General features: G+C 32.2%; 1 long non-coding RNA gene across 1 annotated transcript; it reads left to right on the top strand.

Annotated features, from left to right (window-relative positions):
• Window positions 1-10184: 10184 nt before the first annotated feature.
• LOC143046772 (uncharacterized) lies at window positions 10185-15009 on the top strand. Its single transcript, XR_012969272.1, has 3 exons — window positions 10185-10542; window positions 11887-12031; window positions 14565-15009. It is a non-coding gene; the product is annotated as an uncharacterized LOC143046772 (long non-coding RNA).
• The last annotated feature ends 1163 nt before the right edge of the window (window positions 15010-16172 follow it).

Below are 16172 nucleotides of genomic sequence, written 5' to 3'. Positions count from 1 at the left end.
CGACAATCGATATCATAAAATCAAACGTGTTTTAGCAAGGAAAATCGAAAATAATCAACTAAAATATCTTGTACAAATTGTCGGCGAGCCAGCACAAAATTCTTTATGGGTAGAGGAGTCAAGTTTATCACCTAAAGCAAAGAAGATAGTTCAAAATAGACCACCTCCAATGATACTGTGAGTCTATATGTTTGTGTGTGAAAATTGTTTCGCCACAACCAAAAACATTATGTCAGTCGTTTTATACTTGTGTGTGAGAATCGCCTCGCCACAAGATTCTGGAATTGAGTGTGTGAATATTGATTCGCCACCTGTAATGTGATTGTCTCGCCACTATCGATATATCTAAATACCAAACCAGAGATGAAAGAACATTTTAGTGACAATGTTGAAATTTGACATTTTGTTAATATGTGTTAATGAGAACACTGCTTTACATTGAATTGTTTGTGACATGTAATTAATTTGTTTGTTCTATTTGATTTGGTTCTTGTGCATGCTTATATATATATAGGGCTACACGTAACTGCATTTAGATGTTGTTGTTGATACTTAAATCGTGCTGATAAAGTTTAATTGTAAAAGTTACTTTTGCTATTTGAGTGTCTAATTGTATTAGGAATTATTAGGTTGAATCAAATGATTCATGAGATATATATAAAAGTAAAAGTGGCCAAAAATTAGTGGCTAGGTAGAATCAAATGATTCAAGAGTAAAAGTGGCCAAACATTGGTGGCCGGGATTTTATTAAAAAAGTGGCCAAAAATTGGTGGCTGGGATTTTTATAGAGGGGCCAAAAATTGGTGGCCGGGATTTGTGAATTGTTTGTACGTTGAACAACAGATGTAGTAGCGCAAAAGATGTTATGCTAGAAATAACCTATGTTTTCATATATTAATATCTATTTTGATTGAATGTTGTGTGACTCTTTAATCTACTGATCATAGATTATAATAATAATTGTGTGAGTGTGTGAGAATAAACTAGTTATTATTATTTGAAATAAATTAAGAGTCACGGGTCTCTGCTAGTGTCATCACTTTGAACATGTATGTTTATTTTTAAAGCTACAATTTTATGCATCGCAAGTGTTCACTTGAGCAAAGTTGACAGTTGTAATCTGTCGTGCTCTTGGAAGTATCCGTAAAATAAACAAGTAAGAGTTTAATGGTCAAGATTTTACGACCTATGGTATCGAACATCTGTGTCTGGGATTTCACAGAGAGATATTAATGTTGTTGTGGTTTTTACATAATGAGTTTTAATGAGATTTAGTGGTTAGATTAGTTGATTTGTAACTATAAAATTTCTGCACACTTGTCATTTTGACAGATCAGATAAACAGAATTTTCGTTTCAAGACTGCAATTTTATTACACTGGGAACTAAAGTTTAAACTATGATCATTGATTTTAATGTTTTATTGTTTTCTGTTTTCATATACATTTTGACATACTATTTTTTTTTTATTGCAAATTTTAACGAAGAAAAAGAAGCTTTTATTCTAGATATTTTAAAACTGTCTGTTTTTATTTTTATAGACTACAAATTTTGAAGTTATTTAATTTGAAACAGATTTATTATCTAATGAGGACCTATGATTTTTTTTTAACTGTGTGTATATTAAAGTACAATAAATTATTGGTATTTGCTTCAAGATATTGTTTCAGATTTTTTTTTCTATTATTATTCATAATTTTTATATTTAAAGATTTCATTTACCAGTAAGAAATTTTTAGAAATTTCTAATTTGTGGGCGGGGATGTTATGTTTATCTTTTTAATTCTGGTAAATGAAATCATTACAGTGTGTACTGGCTGGTCATTATCGCGTATGATACGATCTTGACACGCCTACATAGCTAATAAATATTCATGACTTTATAGATAAGAACAGCACGTGTAGCTATAAACTGGGAGTTGTAGATTTGTAGGATAACTGTACATATGTAGTTTTGAAAATATAGAATAGATACAAAAATATGTGTTTTTAATATTAGTATCCGAGCAAGTAAAACACGGATCTATCACATATGTTTCAGAAAACAGGATCTACCAAACAGTTTTATAATTTTTATCACATTTATTTTCAGCATCTGATTGTCCAGCTATCGCGTTCATGACGTCTCTTGCCCATAACTTGATGCATGTTTAAAGTGGTGTTCAGTTAAAGTTTGACAACGTCAAACTTATTTCTGGAAACGCATACAACTCATTCCATGGAAATTTCATTGCACCAAAAGCAGGGACGTATTTTTTCACCTATACCATAACGTCAACTGAACATTCTTGAATCCAAATTCGATTGATCCGTAATAATTTAGACATTGGTCATTTAATTAACCCAGACTACGATTCTTATTTAAAAACAACAGAGTCAGTCCTCGTTCATCTGAATAAAAATGATGATGTATGCTTAGAAACAAACGACGCGCTGAGTCCAGATACAACTTCAATAATGGGTGGTACTTATCATTCTGAAAGTCACTTTGCAGGATTTCTGTTATATTGTAATTAATTAATCTCAAGTTATAGATATTCTTTTTCATAATGTGATGATTCCAAAAGACCTGTGTGATGGAATGCGTTAATAGTTCAGACTTCTGTAGATCCTGTAATGATGAAAACCATTAACATATCTGATTAAAGAGTCCGTAGGTATCATGTACGGACTTTACCCAACATAACTTCGTTTCCAGCGGCAGCTTTCATTTGGCAGAACCAAACAATATGTTTAGTTCTTATCATTTAATTTTTTCACCTAAACTAACCTTTTAGAAAATTGATTATTAATTGAATCAACTATTTTTATTTCTATTAGAAATAATGATTATACTGTATCTAAGATGTGATTTGAATGTATAGAAAAAGTGTTGAACGTTAATTGTTCAGTCCTACCGGAAAAACTCTTATAGGAAAATCAATACAATAATAAAATCTCAACTAAATTTGGTTTAATAGTTTTATAAAACTTACAACATCAAAATGATAGACCCATCAATTTGACAAAATATTCATTTTGTTTGGTAGACATTTTTGTTCAACAGACATTTGATATTGCAGTGAAAGTCAAGGGACCTTTTATAATGATTTGTCGTCTCTGTATTCGTTAAATGTAGTTTAAAATAAAGGTAGGCAGCTCCGCTATAACAATTATGCACTTTTCTTTTTCTGTAACGATTTAAAGTTAAATGATTGAATGTTTCCATTTCAATGTAGCTAAATTCCAGCAAATGTATATATGGCATATTTGATGCGATGGTTATGACTTATAGCACATCCATCATTATCTATGTCACAGATGACCACACACACTACTCCTTTTGTCGTAGTTTCAATCTCGTCCTACTTGCATATCGGATTTCGATAGTTCAAATTGAATGCCAATATTTGATTGGTATGATAAAATGGTGACGGCCATTTAAGTAGGAGCATATGCTAAATTTCAACCATAACATATGCTTTTACTAAATGTTAGCCATGATTTAATGATGGTTGATAATTATAATAATAATAACACTAATAATAAAATTAAAATATACAATTACGGATATCAGGAATGGTAACCGTGATAAGGGTTATTTCTTTTAAGGTTTTAGCCTTGGGTGAATAATAGTTAGCAGGGATCCACTTTTGAATTTCCCAACTCGTAAGGGCCTTGACTGTTGAATTATACAAACCAGATTCAATTTAGACTGTAGAAAACGACAATTTATACAGTCTGTTTGATAATCATATTATCTAATGGAAGGTACAATTTGGCCTCATATCTTGATTTACATCTAGAAATTGACAATGAGGGTCGGTTGAAAACAAAACTTTACGACAAAAGAGATGATTTCAGCTTTCCAATTGTGAACTTTCCATTTCTAAGTAGCAACATTCCAGCAGCACCTGCATACGGGGTATATAGTCCCGTGCGTGCATTTACTATCATGATTTTCTTGATAGAGGGTTGCTGCTCACAAGGAAGCTATTAAACCAAGAGTTCCAAATGGTGAAGTTGAAATCATCCCTTCGTAAATTTTACGGACGCCATCACGAGTTGGTTGACCGTTATGGAATAACCGTTTCACAAATGATATCGGATATGTTCCTTACGTCGTAACTACAATCCCCTTCTCGTTCATGAATGTGACCTACCTAATAAGACTATTTACCGGATTTGTTATCACATAAGCAACACGACGGGTGCCACATGTGGATCAGGATCTGCTTACCCTTCCGGAGCACCTGAGATCACCCCTAGTTTTTTGGTGGGGTTCGTGTTGTTTATTCTTTAGTTTTCTATTTTGTGTCGTATGTGCTGTTGTTTGTTTGTCCTTTTCATTTTTAGCCATGGCGTTGTCAGTTTGTTTCAGATTTATGAGTTTGACTGTCCCTTTGGTATCTTTCGTCCCTCTTTTGTCGAGGTTGTTGAACATATCCGCATTAATTCATGCCAAGAGATCTTTTGTTAGCCAATAGATTTATTCAATTATACCATCAGGTATTATATTATACTAATTAGTACATACATTATTAAATTAAACAGAGCTCGGTACTAGTCTCAGTCTTGTTCCTAGCCCACATTAACGATATACCAAAGACAACCAAAAATCCAGAGACAAAATTATTTGCGAACGATACCATCTTATTTTGTGCCATTATGAAACATAAGGCAACCAGTTGTATCAGTAAGATAAAAGCGCGTGAGGAATGAGAATGTAGATGGCAAGTACATTTCAATCTACGTAAAAGAGGGACGAAAGATACCAAAGGGACAGTCAAACTCCTAAATCTAAAACAAACTGACAACGCCATGGCAAAAAATGAAAAAGACAAAGAAACAACAGCACACATGACACAACATAAAAAACTAAAGAATAAACAACATGAACCCCACCAAAAAACTACGGGTGATCTCAGGTGCTCCGGAAGGGTAAGCAGATCCTGCTCCACATGTGGCACCCGTAAATGTATAGTAATAAGAATGGCACATACTAGTAATGAAAGCAAGTCAGCTATTCACCCCATCTGCCAGTTTCATGGCAACATATTGGAAATAGTAGACTCCAGAAAGTTTCTGGGAGTCACACTATTTAGTAGCATTTCATGAAAAGTACATGTCGACAACATAGCTCCGAAGGGGAAAAAAGAACAAATCGTTGTATTTGAATAATTTTTAAAAATTGTACCAAAAGCATAAATAGACAAGCTACACAACAATAGTGAGACTTACAATCGAATATTAAAAGCAGCCACGGTATGGGATCAAATAAGCAAAAGAACATTCAAGGTTCTTGCAAATTTGCAAATAGAAGCAGGACGGTTTGTCACCAATGACTATACGACATGACACTTGGATTCCAGACCAATATTATAGCAAATTCTAGAACAGAGAAGATTGAAAGGTAGACTATGTATGTTATACAAAAAAAAAACAACACCAGCGTAAACCAACCAATAGTAAGCTTCTGCTATATCTAGTTTAAACGGACATGTGATTACAATATATGATTAAAAGTTAGTTATAACATTGCAAGAACCTTTAAGACTTTTACCGAAATCAAAAAGGGGAATACAGAGAAAAACGTTGTTCAATATATGAAAAAAACAACATGTAGTTTAAGTCCTTAAATTTTGTTTGTGAAATTATACGGATAATTTAATTCACAACGCAAAATAATACTTATTCGCTATATAGGTATGATATTTATTTCGGTGCACTTGCAACTTTTCTTTATTATTTTTTTTTCTTCCCCGAAACAAAACAAAACATTTTTGCAGACATAGGTACCTTTACTGTCTTTTATATAACATTAACTTGTTAAGATCTTTAGTTTTTTGGCTGATAAAAAAATCATCAATGTTCTTTGTCGGTAAACTTCTCTGATAATCGTCATTTTCGTAGTTTTATGTTTCCTTTGTAACAGAAACAATGTTTAAAATAGGTTATCTCTCAGGCACATGATGCTTACAAAGTAAGCTTCGCTAATCTTAACTGGATGACTACTAAATTTAGATATCTAGTATACACGTACAAGCAATACTTACAGTTTTATATCAAATTATCACGGCAAAAAGTCATATTTGCGAAATTGCGGGACTCTTACAGCAAAATGCTTCGTCTATTGTTTGCATTAGTTTTTAATTGCTTATGTGGTTCTGTTTATGCAGAAGATAAGCGTTTCATAAAACCAGGTTTAATCCACCATTGTCTACATTTGAAAATGCCTGTACCAAGTCAGGAATATGACAGTTCTTGTCCATTCGTTTTTGATGCGTTTTGTTATTTGATTTTGCCAGGTGATTATGGACTTTCCGAATTGATTTTCCTCTAAGTTCAGTATTTTTGTGATCTTACTTTTTTTTCATAACGAATAGTTTGAACTCTACCGGTGTGGATTTACGTTTTCGACAAATGGACCAGACTATACAAAGTCTAAAAATACAAGTGTCAACCTATGACAATGTTGTTTTAAATATGCAGTGAAAACTTAGCCAATTAGAATCTAGTTTTAAAGCCTCTCAGGTAAACAAATCTTCATGCTCACTTAAATGTATAGTCTATCACTAAAATGTTACTTAAAAGATAAGACTTTAATAACATAATCTTAGCAATTTGATTGAAATCATTATTACTGTTTTACAAGTAGTAACATTTGTATTTTGATCAATGTAATATAGAGAACTATATGAAAAGTTTGAGTGTATTTGCCCGTGGATATCTCTAGTTAAGATTTAGTCCATCATTATATATTCATAGTAACACATTAACTATGATCGAAAAGTTATTCGAAAAAAAAAAAAAAAACCCAGCCAAACTATAATCTGATTGGTTTGAATATCGAATAAAAGTAGAATACTTCCTTTCATTAAAAAGGTTAACATGTAACATCAACATAACTAACTAATATCAACTAGTTTTGTTGTTGGGTTTATATTGTTCATTCGTTATTTAGGATTTAGTGTTTGGTGAACCTATTTGTCAGTTTTTTTGTCGCCTTTGGTTTTTTTCCATGCCGTAGTGATTATATCTACGAATAAGGACTTTTGGATGTCTTCTTGGTACATTCCGCCGCATTTTAAACATTTAGTTCGTTTCTTTCAAGGTTATCTTAAAACAGGTCCTATCATTACAAAGTAATAATTTCACATGTAATATGTAATTGGTTCCTTTAAGTTTAGCCCTTTTAATGTAAGAGACGCTTTGACAGATTAACTTTCAAGATAAATTTGCTTAAAGGCCTTTCTGGCCGAACTCACTTAACTGCCTTTCTTATAACGTACCTGACTGGAATATCTCAAAGAGTTTACCTAACTTATTTTATTTTTGAATCTTTGGTAAAACGAAAAAAGCATATCAAAATCCAAGAAACCTTTTATATTTCCTAAATTTCAAGTTGCATATAATTGTAATGCACCTAGGTTCTACCGACTTTAAAACATTTTCTAGTTACACTACTTTATCTGTAGTAAATTTTGTGATATAATGACGAAGATTTTCCACGAAGTGTGTGTCATGATGAATCTTATGTATTTGATATAAAATGTACGAGACAAGACGTATTTTTTCATACTTTTGAAAAAGATGATAGAAAAACAAAAATAAGTTAAAACAGTTTTAAAAATGTTTTCTCAATTATTTTCAGCATCGGATTGTCCAGCTGTTGCATTGATGACGACACTTAAGAATACCTTAGCGCATATTCACAGTAATGTTCAACTAAAATTTGACCATGTCATACTTAATTCTGGAAACGCATTCAACTCATTCCATGGAAATTTCGTTGCACCAAGAACCGAGACGTATTTTTTCACCTACACCATAACCGGGACTGCACATTCTTGGATTCGAATCCGATTGCTCCGTAATGGGTTGGATATTGGCCATTAAATTAACCCTGACCACAACTCTTTTTTTAAAACAACAGAGTCAGTCCTCGTACGTCTTAATAAAAATGATGATGTATGGTTACAAACTGATGACGCAAAGAATCTAGATTCAACTGGAATACTGAGTGGTTCTCATCATTTGGAAAGTCACTTTGCGGGATTTCTGTTATTTTGTAGTTAATAAAATTCAATTTGTAAATATCATATTTTATTATACAACGACTCACAAAGACCCCTAGGATGAACTATTTGAAAAATAGACACTTCCGTAGATCCCGCAATGATTCAAAAACATTTACCAGAGGTCTTTAAAGAATCCGTAGGTACCACGGACCGACACTTTTCAATTTCTCACCTTTTATCTGGCAGAACATAACAAAATAAATATTGCCCTCGTTCTGAATATCCAATCAAAATCCATGCAAAATGTGCATTGTCGGTAATAAAATATCAACAACAAATATAAGATGGGATCAATTACCAGCCGATATAAGAAGTCAAATCAAGCTGAGATAAAATGTATATAAGCAGATTCAGTAGCAATAAATTTATGTTAGAAAATGTTTTGGTGACGTGGAAGAGGGGGGCACATGCTGCTTGTGTCCCCGATAAATCCGTCACTGAATTAAGATGATAAATAAAGGCAACAGTAGTATACCGCTGTTAGAAAGTTATAAATAGATCGATAGAAAACAAGTCCAGGTTACAAACCAAAACCGAGGGACACATCAACTGTAAAAGAAAACAACGAAACAACAGAAACACTAAAGTTCAACAAAAAAACAAACGACAATGTAACACACAGAAACGAACTATAAGATATCGACTGCAATTTTCCTGACTTGGTACAAGACATTTTAAGACAAAAATGGTAGGTTGAACCTGGTTGTTAGACTAGCCAAATCTCGCGAAGCTTTTATCAGTTGCTGACAGGACAGGACTACAGTACAAATAACTGCAAAAACATTCAGGACAGAGAAATACACAAATAAAAAATACAAAAATTCATTCCGACATGCATATAGTTATCAAAGGTACCAGGTTTATAATTTGCTACGCGAGACGCGTGTTTCATTTACATAAGACTCATCAGTGACGCTCACATCAAAATACTAGTAGTCAAAAAGTCAAAACAAGTATAAAGTTAAAGAGCATTGATGGCCCAAAATTCTAAAACGTTGTGCCAAAATAAGCTTAATATAGTTCAAGACCAGTATGTATTATTTGCACAAATTGATACGGAACATTTTAAAGTAATATCTTATAATCTTCGGGGGAACTTATATTTAGAATATTTCATATAACCATGTTCATTAAATTTCTGCTCAGACACTATTGACGTGTTATTAAGTTTGAGTAACAATTGCATGATGTTGATTACCAATTAAGATAGAAACTATATATATGCAAGTGAAGTTAATATATTTCTGCTAATTTAGGAAATTTATAATTTCAAAGTTACAATCGTACGTTCGTCGTAGATTCTGGTAAGGGGTTTATATAAAATCCGAGGTATAAGTCTAAAGTGAGACAGAGGAAGCCGTATCGATTGTTCGTTAATTTTCTAGTTTTTGAATGATTGGAAAACGTTGGAAAGTATTTCTAGTGATTTCTGCAGCCCTAACTGATACATTAAAATAATAAAGTGTAATAAAAAAATTTAAAGCATAATTATATTGAGAATTTCTTATGAACGCAATCATCTCTTAGTTGACATCAACGGAGCCTCTAAATCACTATTTTGACAATCTTTTTCGGACTGAATAGTGACGTTTAACCTCTGAGCCAAATCAAAAACATTGATGATGTCTACCCAGACTTCAAATGGTTATTTTCTGTCTCGAAATCACAATAGATACATGTTCATATAGATAAACCATTCATAATGCAATTCTTTATCCCGTAAGCTCCAAAACTTAGTCTCACCCTTTATGAGCATATGAAAACATGGAGTTTTACGTGGGGTTCTTGTTGTTTCATATTTTAACCTTATTTGTTGTGCTTTTTTGTAGATCTGTTTGTCTCTTCGCTTTTTCCAAATTATGTCGGCAGTTTTTCTTTGACTTTTCTCTTTGGTCTTTGTGTTTCTGACAGACAATTATTTCTGATTAAGTTCTCCGTATATAACAGAAACTATATACAAAGTGAATGTTAAAATAAGGCGGAAGATATAATAGGATATTCAGAACTCGGAAGTCAAAGAGAAACATCCATGCAAAATAGGATTATGACGAATTGGCAAACACGTTCATAATTCGACATATAAACACGTAATTGACAGGTGAATATTATCTATATAAATGCGGTCAGTTTTATCATGACTTATTACAACGACATGACAATTTAATTTCATAAGTGCAATTTTCTGTTCCAAAATATTAAGGACATTGTTTCAATCTTGAATTTAAAATGCTTTCTAAATCATCCGTCAAATATGTGATATTTGGATTAGTTTTTAATTACCTTTGTAGAAAAATAGATGCAGCGACAAACGTTTGCTTACTAATAATATGAACGGCACCAGCAGTGTGGATCACCTTCTTCAGCGGACCGACCAGACTATACAAAATTTAGAGACAAAAATGTCCGTGTATGACAGTCTAGTTTTATCTATGCAGAATAAAATAAACACATTGGAGACATCCGTAAATACACTGAACTCTAAGGTAGAATTTCTTTGTAATTAAAGACTCTTCAGTTTTTTTCAATGACTAATTTTTTTTTGTATTTGGCACAACTTTTTGGAATTTTGGATCCTCATTGCTCTTCAACTTTGTACTTGTTTGGCTTTATAAATATTTTGATATGAGCGTCACTGACGAGTCTTATGTACACAAAACGCGCGTCTGGCGTACTAAATTATAATCCTGGTACCTTTGATAACTATTTTAACTTCTAAGATGAAACTTATAACGAGAAAAAACAAATGAGCCTGCAGCATTTTTAAATTGTGAAAATTTATTATCATTTTTGTTTAAATTTTTGTACAGACACAATTATTAGTTCAATAGGTTTGAATGAAACAATGAAGAAGAATCATTCAATATACAAGGGAGTTTGAATGTATATGCCTTAAATGTCTTCAAAAAACCGATTGACGTACCCCATAAAATTTGCTTCATGCAAAGGGTGACGTTATTTAATGTAACTCTAAAGGTATCAATTGTAACGTCCGGTTAACATCTTCATAGGTTACGTGAAACGAAGGAATCATTTGCATGTTAGGCCCGAATCGGGAAAATGGTAACACGTATAAGAGTTAAAATTATGTCAAAATTCTACTGTTTTTCTAAAGATTTTAACGTTTTATTAACATTAAATCTAGCAAAACTGATCATGTCAGTGAAATGTCATACCAACGTAAAATAAATGACAAATGGCCTGGGGATACCCAGCTGTAGGTCTGACAATGTTAAATCTCACCACAAATATTAGGTTTTTAATGCCATTCAACACACTTATGTTTCGACTATTTAAGACTCAGTGGCGCTAGAATAATAATAAAGTGAAATCAAAATCATTTACGAAGTTGAAAAAAAGTAATGATCAGACATTTCAATATGCATTATATACCTGGTATCTTTTGAAAATTATCGTTTGCATTGTTGAACATTTTTAATTTCGGGACCTTTTATAGCTGACTATGCGGTATAGGTATTGGTCATTGTTGAAGGCCGAACGGTGTTCTATATTTGTTAACTTCTACGTCATGTGGTCTCTGATAGAGAATTGTATCATTGGCAATCATATCCCATCTTCTCATTTTTATATGAAAAGCTAGGCAGAGAAAAAGCATTCCAGCTGAATGATGTTGACGATTTATTAAAGTTTATTTACATAAAATATAATATCGATGATATTTCATTTTAATCGTGTAGCGAAATATTATATTAGGAAAAACAAACCAATTTTATTGAAGCAAATTATAAAAACGTCAAGTTAAATATACATAGTCATAGTATACGTAGACTCTGGTTATATTGATTTCCCCCTGAACATTTTCAATGCAGATGAGCAGTTGTGTAAGTTTGTCTGCATCAGGACCATGTAGTGCGAATGAGACAAATGCAACTGATCTTAAGACGAAAATTCCGAACATTGAGGGCATAATTCAAATGTTATCAGATAGATTACTCAAAGTGGAAAAAGCCCAAGGTAACATTTACTTGTAATCTCACAATACATTAAGATATAAGCAAATGAGACGGAGAAATGCAAATTTTAATATCGATAACATAAATATTAAAATCACAAAAATACAGAACTCCGAGACAAATTCAAATCGGAAAGTCCCTTATCAAATAGCAAATCAAAAGCTAAAATCATAATCACTAAAAAAACAGCATACAAACATATAACAAAGATGCACAAAATGGCATACAGACCAAGCATATAAGTAGAAAATTAAAGACAACAATACACAAATTTACCATAGTACAATGACACAATGACGGGATGTATAAGTACAGAGCCATGTCACATATGCAACGAAGAAATACAAAAAGGCAAACAACCTTTATTGAAATTCTGACCTGAAAAATCAATAGAGTATGTATGAGATTTAAGAGCATTTGCTCAATGAACAATGTCATGGCTACAAACATTATATTTTATCGCTAGCAGATAAGTTTATAGAAGTATGATTAAGACGTTTCCATTATCTTAAAAATATGTCTTAATGTCTATTAAAGGGTATATATCTTCAAGTCTTACACGTTAGTTTTGTCAATTTTGAATATGACTTTATCAATTAAAGGGGCACTAGCTGTAAAATGTATATTCAACGATTTGACCTAAAATTTTCATATCTGATTTATAACATACTAACACGAATATCCAAATTACAAGAAGTCTAAAATAGACAGTTAAAAAACATGTATTCGATAATATACACAAATGTATATCAGAATTCAGTGTGTTTTTAGTCCAGATACCATCTAATGACCTATCGAGATGACCTCCGAATACTTTCGACAGTCTTATAACCCGATATAAACATAAACATACAAAGAAATAGATTGCGACCTCGTATAATTGGATATTTATAAGTCTGTTTGATTTCATGTAATAAGTTGAAAAAAAAGTTAATTAACGTTTTTTGGTTGCATATCTGTAAATATTGACAATGCAATTTTCCATAGGAACTCCTTTTACAGCTAAAACTGTACCACTCTTACTATAAAGTTTTGAAAATAATCTTATCCTAGAATTGAAAGTTCATGTGCACTACAATTTTTTTCAAAGGTCGAAATATAGGGCTGTGCGGCATATTTTCAACGTTTATTTGCCACGAACTTCTTAGATTTTAAACTAACACTAAATTTTCTTAACTACCCCTACCTCGAATGAAGGGTTACCACATATTTCAATATAATTAATATGCACATGTATATTTACTGGTAAAATTCCCAAGTTATGTCTCTATGAGATGCAACATACAGATCAGAACTGGGAACCAGTATGTAAACAAAATTTTCTATAAATAATCTAGATCTCCCCAAAAGAGGCGTAGTTTGAAAAACAGCTGTATTTACAAAGTGCAACCTAAACAAACATTTATTCAAATAGATATAAAATGCCTAGAACCTGTTTAAAACTGTTTTGATAACATATTAAGCATATCAGAATATTATAAATGTAATGTTTAGCAGTCAAGCATTACAACATTCAAGATTATATAAACTATCCAATCCTGCCTCTGTCTCTAGTCCACATCTTACTGTATGCCTATTTGTCAACTAAAGTTCGAATTTCTGCCTCAAATGGTCAATTTAGAATTCTTGTCACAACAGTATCATCATTAACCATATATCTGACATAATTTAGCTAATATATATGTATACTAGCAGTGTTCAAACAAAGCCATATTTGCAATATTTGTATGTATGCAGATACCACTTTTACTATGAAGTTTTGAAAATAATCTTATCAAAGAATTGAAAGTTCATATGCACTACAATTTTTTTCACAGGTCAAAATATAGGGCTGTGCGGCATATTTTCAACCTTTACATGCCCTGAACTTCTCAGATTTTTAAACTAACACTAATGTTCTTAACTATCCCTACCTTGAATGAAGGGTTACCACAGACTTCAATATAAACAATATGTACATGTATATTGACTGGTAACATTCCCAAATTATGTCTGTACGAGATGCAACATACAGATCAGAACTGGGAACCAGTATGTAAACAAAATTAATTTTCTATGAATATTCTAAATCTCCCCAAAAGAGGCGTAGTTTGAAAAACAGCTGTATTTACAAAGTGCAACCTTTACCTGTAAAAAAATAATTTTTTTGTGGATCGAATCAGTCAACACAATGGTTAACCTTTGTTTCAATTTCAATATCTTTCTTTTAATGGCTGAACACGACTTATGCATGTGTAACCAATCTCTAGCTTATCGGTTAAATTGAAAATTACATGAAAACAGATTTAATATGGTCGAATTATTTGCTTGCAAGTTAATAATTCACAATCGATGATTATTTGCCTAGTTTGACAAAATTGTACCAAATTGGCTGTTGGAAACGAATTATTATTTCATTATTGCACTATTACTAATGATTGAACCAAACAAAATCATAGTCTATCTCATAGCTAGTGCCCCTTTAAGTAGATTTGTTTTAAATGTACTATAATTTAGACAAATCATGAAAAATCGACGATGAACATATATTTCAGTATCTTACTGTCCAACCATCGCATTTATGACGTCTTTAAACCACGAGTTATCACATGTGCAAAGCGGTGTAAAGTTAAACTTTGACAACGTAATATTTAATGCTTGAAATGCATACAGCGCATTTCAAGGAAATTTCGTTGCACCAAAGACAGGGATTTATTTTCTAACATACACTATAACTTCGACTCCACGTTCCGTAATCCGAATTCGATTGCTTCGCAATGGCGTAGACATTGGACAATTAGCTCTTCATGACCACAGTGACTATATGAAAACAACTGAGTCAATCCTTACACAGTTAACTGAAAATGATGACGTATGGTTAGAAACAGAAGACGTTCAGCATCCAGACCGTACTTCTATACTTCCCGGTCATCACAATTTGGAAAGTCATTTTGCAGGCGTTTTGTTATATTGTGACTAATAAAATTCTATTTGTAGAAATGTTTGTCTCAATTTTAATAACTTCTACAAGTAAAAATCTACCATTCAACAAAGTATGCAATATTGAGTACACCATATTGCTTACACAAGAAAGAGAAGATTACTGGCTTCAAGATTTGGAAACTGTTATACCTTACGGATGCCAAAAAATATATGATGTTGTGGGTATTTCGTCGTAATAGAAAATTAAAATTATCAAGAGCTCTGTTCGGAGCAATATATTAACTGTCATCTAACACACCTGTAACTTATATCGGGATAAAAAAAAAATGGATCAAACATAAGACAAACCCGGACAAGAAAATCAGTTAAGTATAGGGAGAGACATTACTTAATTAAAAAAATTAGTAATAACAATATCCGTAGTTTTTACTTATTTGTTAAGTTTGGTGAAATGATAAGTCGGTATCTTATGCGTACTATTTATGAACCACCTTTGGCTGTTTTTTCCTCATTTGAAACAGAATTCTTACAGAACTTTCGCAAAGACAAAAAAATATATATCTTTCAAGGTACTTTAATTTTACGTCCAAATGTATATTTGGTGTTCTGTCATCCAACAAACAAAATACAAACGAGTGTTTATATCTAAAATATCTTAACGAACTCGATTAGAAGGATGCTACCGAAGTTGAAGATCAACTTCATATCATTTTTGGAAATTGAATAAATAAAGGCAACAGTAGTATACCGCTGTTCGAAATTTATAAATCGATTGAGAAAAAAAAACAAAACAAATCCGGGTTACAAACTAAAACTGAGGGAAACGCATCAAATATAAGAGGAGAACTACAACACAACAGAAACACAACATTAAAATGTAACACACACAGAAACGAACTATCATCTATCAATAGCCATTTTCCTGTCTTGGTACAGGACATTTTTTTAGAAGAAAAACCTGTTTGAACCTGGTTTTGTGGCTAGGCAAACCTTCCGCTTTTATGGCAATGTTTAAGATAACATTAAAATCACAACATTACATGATAGGACTACAATACAAATAAATGGGAGAACATATAGGACAGAGACACACACGAATAATAACTATCAAAAGATACCATGTTTAAAATTTAATACACCGGACGCGCGTTCCGTCCACACAAAACTAACCACTGACGCTCAGATAAAAAAAGTTCGAGACCCAAAACAAGTACAAAGAT

This window comes from Mytilus galloprovincialis, chromosome 9 (genome assembly GCF_965363235.1).
Source record: "Mytilus galloprovincialis chromosome 9, xbMytGall1.hap1.1, whole genome shotgun sequence".
In the NCBI taxonomy this organism is placed as follows: Eukaryota; Metazoa; Mollusca; class Bivalvia; order Mytilida; family Mytilidae; genus Mytilus; species Mytilus galloprovincialis.
Note: the sequence above shows the minus strand (reverse complement) of the source record. Positions and strands in the feature narration are given on the sequence as shown.